This window comes from Penaeus chinensis, chromosome 28 (assembly GCF_019202785.1).
Source record: "Penaeus chinensis breed Huanghai No. 1 chromosome 28, ASM1920278v2, whole genome shotgun sequence".
Taxonomy (NCBI): Eukaryota; Metazoa; Arthropoda; class Malacostraca; order Decapoda; family Penaeidae; genus Penaeus; species Penaeus chinensis.
Genome location: NC_061846.1, coordinates 17,154,874 through 17,159,873, shown reverse-complemented (window position 1 = coordinate 17,159,873; position 5,000 = coordinate 17,154,874). Strand labels below are relative to the sequence as shown.

Below are 5,000 nucleotides of genomic sequence, written 5' to 3'. Positions count from 1 at the left end.
AATGACCAAGGCTGAATATTTGGTCTCTAGACTCTTCACAGAAAAATCAACACATATTGGGACCAAACTACGATGATAAGAATCACACGCTTTCCACTTATTGCGCCTCACTGCAAATCACAGCTGGGACGAATCCCAAAACGCCCTTGTATCAAACTGAATTATTTTCAAAGCAAGTAATACAGATACATTTTTTTAATCAAGCCATGTCTACTTCCGCTGGTATCTTATTCCCTTGTATCAAGTTCCCGCGCTCGAGTTCTCTTGAAATCTTAATCTCGACGGACGGATAATAGTCGGGACTTACCACAAACGTCACAGCCTTGCGTCGGAGAGGGACTGGGGGTATCAAGGGGAAACTACGCGTTATATACAACAGCGCCACTGACGACAAGAATCTGGGCGGAGCTACTTTTTTAAAACGATGTGTCTTATAAAAGAAATATACAGAAAAAAATCACGTTAGATGAGTGCACTTTTTTGGCAAGCGTCGGAGGCTTTGTGGTTTTGAGATAGCAATTAATATGACTCCCTAAGAAGACAAAAATCAGCTGTAAAGTGAAGTGAATATCTCACTTTGTTGCAAATTTCCACGGGATCAACATTCCGACGCGTCACTCCTTACAAGGACTCTTCAGGTAGGTGGAAAGATGCCAGCCTCCTGCAGCGGATTACCGTAGTGACACCTGTAGCTTACCCAGGATACTGTCGGAGAGGAGGCGGCGGCGACGGCGGCGAGGGAAGGGGGATGAGGACTTCTCGAGGAAATAGCACTGGTACAAAAACGTGTCTATGGCGTCCTTGTGGGGAATGAAGTGTCACCAGGTTGTGGATGAGGTGCCTTGTCGACGTCACGATCTGACGCTTCTTTGATTGGTGGTTATTTGGCATCAGCTGATTCGGATCTTATTTTTTTCATCATTGTTATTATTTTTGGTTATGTTAACAGCAAAGTTATCATTTTTTCGAGAATTGCTGTTATTGTTCGCATTATCATTTTCCATTATCATTGTTCTTGCTGTTGTTGTTGATGTTGTTTTGTTTTGTATTGTATAACGATTGCTGCTATATTTGCTATGTTATTAATACGTTATTATTATTGATATTATTATTATTATCACTATTATTATTATTATTATTATTATTATTATTATTATTATAATTATTATTACTATCATTATCATTATTACTATTATTATTATTACTATTATCATTATTATCATCATTATTATTATCATTATTATTATTATTATTATTATTATTATTATTATTATCATTATTATTGTTTTTGTTGTTGCTGTTGTTATCGTCATTATCATCATGGCCATTTTTAGTATTATCATTATTTTTTTACTATCACTGTTATTATTGACATTATTGTTATTACTATTATTGTTATCATCATCATTATTCTATTTATTATCATTATTATCAATTTGTATTGCTATTGTCTTTTTTTCTTTCTTTAATTGCTTTGCCATTATCAGCATCACTATTATTTCTGTAAATATTGCCATCCTTGCTATGATCATTAGCCATATAATGTTAATATCATTACAATTGCTGTCGGTATCTTATTGATATTATTACCAAACTGTTTTTATTACTAATATCAATATTATAGACTTTCTTTCCATTATCTATACTATTATCATTATCATTATTATTGTTATTATTATTATTGTTATTATTATTGTTATTATTATTATTATTATTATTATTATTGTTATTATTATTATTATCATTATTATCATTATTATTATATTATCATTATTATCATTATTATTATTATTGTTATTATTATTATTATTGTTATCATTGTTATTGTTATCATTGTTATCATTATTACTATTATTATCATTCTTATCATTATTATCATTATAGTCATTATTATTATTGTTATCATCATCGTCATCATTAGCATTATTATTATCACTGATGTTATTATCATCATTATCTTTATCATCATCATTATCATTGTCATTGCTATTATCATCATCATTATCAACAACATCATCATTATTATCATTATCACTATTATTACTAATATTATTATTATTACTATCACTATCTTAATTATCATTATTATAATTATTATATTTTTTATCATTTCTACTATTACCATCATCATTACCATCCTTATTTTTAATGTCATCATTATCATTATCATCATTATTTTCCCCTACTATCATTGTTATTATTATTATCATTATTATTATTATTATTATTATCATTATTATTATTATCATTATCATTATTATTATTATTATTATTATTATTATTATTATCATTATTATTATTATTATTATTATTATTATTATTATTATTATCATTATTATTATTATTATTATCATTATTATTATTATTATTATTATTATTATCATTATTATTATTATTATTTTCATTATTATTATAATTATTAGTACTATTACCAACATTAGTAGTAGTATCAGTATTAGTATTTGCATTAGTTTTATCATCACCATCAGTATCATTAGAACTACTGCGGCAAGAACTACTGTTGATATCATCATTATTGTGGTTATTATCATACGATTATAATATAATGATTTTGCTGTTGATACCACAATTGCTATTATTGTTGTTAACATCATAATCATTATCATCCTCACACCTACATCACCATCATCATTATCAACATCATCATCGTCATCACCATCATCATCATTTTCAACATTATTGTCATCACCATCATCATCATAATCATCATCATCATCATCACACCTACATCATCACCATCATCGTTATCAACATATTCATTACGAAATCATCATCGTCGTTATCATAATTATTCGTGACATTACTACTATCACTGTCAGTATCATCAGAATAAAATGCTATGATTTTATTATTTATGCAGCATTACGGTCATACAATATAATACATACACAAAAATATAATTACATTCATACGCAGGAAATGTAACATGCTGCGGATAAAACATCGTAATTAAGACAAGGGAAACATATGATTAGGCTGACTGCTTTACCAATTTAATGCTATATCTGGGCATTAAAAGGAAAAGGCATCGGACATATTTGTGTTTAACCTGTTCTTATCAATCTGAATCTTCCTCGATGTAGGAACCAACTGTTAATCAAGTATCTACAATTACGAGACGTTAATTCTTATTCATAATCTATGTAGGATTTTCCATAATGGATATTTTTATCGTTATAATTACTGGGATTGTCGTTTTTGTCATTGTCATTAATATAATTACCCTTATTGTCTCATTATCTCTATTCTCATTATTATCATCATTGTTGATGGTATTAATTTTGTTGGTATTATCATTCTTCTTATTGTTATCATTCTCATTACATTTAATGTTATTATCATTATAGTTCGTCTCATTAGTATGGTATTAGTATTAACTTTATCAATTGTAGTAATATAATTTTCAGCTTCAGTGACTTTATTATTTACTACAACTATTACCTTTACTAGTATCTTTATTTCACTATATTTATTACTAATATTACGGTTACCATCGTCATTGCAATTATTACTATTGCTATGGACAATATTTTAATTGTATAAATTGCATTGCGAAATTATTCAGTCTATTTTATAGGCTTTTCAGTATTTGCCATTATCATTATTTTTTTTTTTATCACTATCGTTATTTGGGTTATCGTTACTGGCTTTATTACTACTATTGCTTTCACTTTTACTGCAGAACTGGTCTTCATATCAACATTATTCTCGTCATTATTACAATTAATGTTTTTACAAACAGTACGTTCTTGACACGTAATAGTAGCATTGATATCAATAGCTCTTAGCGTTGTCATTATTAACATTATCACTTTACCATTCTCAGTAACATCGTTGCTGTTCATGCGATTATTAGCGAAGTTATTGCCATTAATGGGATGATTATATAGATTATGATTATCGTCATCTTTTTATATTGCCAGTTCGCCAGTTCGCATACTAATTGGCAAAGGTGAGTATCAGATATTCTTATAATTTCTTCATATAATTAACACATTGCATTTGTTCTGCAATATGTTATCTCTTCGTCACAAAAACAACGTATAGAGGAAATAATATAGAATGATTTTGTATTGATCTAAGGAAAAATAAGTAGTTAGGAAGGAAGAATACCCAATGTAAAGGTCTAAGTTAAACGACATATCACCTGCAGTTTTTAACAGATCTAAAAGTCTAGACCGAGCGCTTGTATGTTCGGGGTCGCTAATTGCATGGGATTGGCACGGAATAGATAAATGCCAGAGGGTTTTTTAAAAGCCCAAGCAGTCAGTGACTAAAACTTTTAAGTTATCATCACAGTAAAAGTCTGCTTCGATTTCAAGCAAATGTTTTCCTCAGTAGTGTCTGTTAAACTCCATTTTCTTTTTTTTCGCCGTTTTCTTTCTTGCCAAGTTTTATTCACAACAGTAGATTGTTGCTATTTTTCTGGTGTTCTCGGTCTCTTTATCTTCTTATACTTATTTTTATTTGTTTTCCCTATTTTAGTTTTGACTCTATAGTATGCTTTTATCACATTTTCGCTTCCTGTTAACTACTAATTCCAAGCCTCTTTGTTCTCAGTCTCTCATACTCTCTTGTCTCTTTCTTTCCCATTTGTTACCCAATTTTCCCTCTATTTACGTCGCTCCTCTGTCTTCACTATGCCTCTAAGTTTCTCATCTCACCCTTTCAACGTGCGACCTTCAAGACATCGCTTTTCACCTTAATTACATTCACCAGAGGACCCTCTTCTCTCCCCCCACAAGTACCCGGCGCCGCCACCAAAGTACATGATCCTCCGACCCAAATTAATCCACCTCCTGCCCCTCCCCCACCCACCGCTCCTCCACGTCGCTCAAACACTACCACATTCTCTGTTCCTATCGTTCCGTAACCGTATCTTGTTGCCAGGAATGCGAGAACAAGTGCCCGAGAAGTGCCTCTGCAACCTCAACACAGAAAACGGGAGAGCGAACAAGGAGATTTTCATCGCACATACT

General features: G+C 30.7%; 1 protein-coding gene across 1 annotated transcript in view; it reads right to left on the bottom strand.

The window, feature by feature from the left end:
* The window catches only part of LOC125040222 (actin-like), a 1,865-nt gene extending 1,531 nt beyond the window's left edge, over window positions 1–334 (bottom strand). Inside the window, exon 1 of the mRNA XM_047634773.1 lies at window positions 308–334. The gene's annotated coding sequence lies outside the window, so the exon portion shown is untranslated. The remainder of the gene's footprint in view (window positions 1–307) is intronic.
* Window positions 335–5,000: the final 4,666 nt, after the last annotated feature.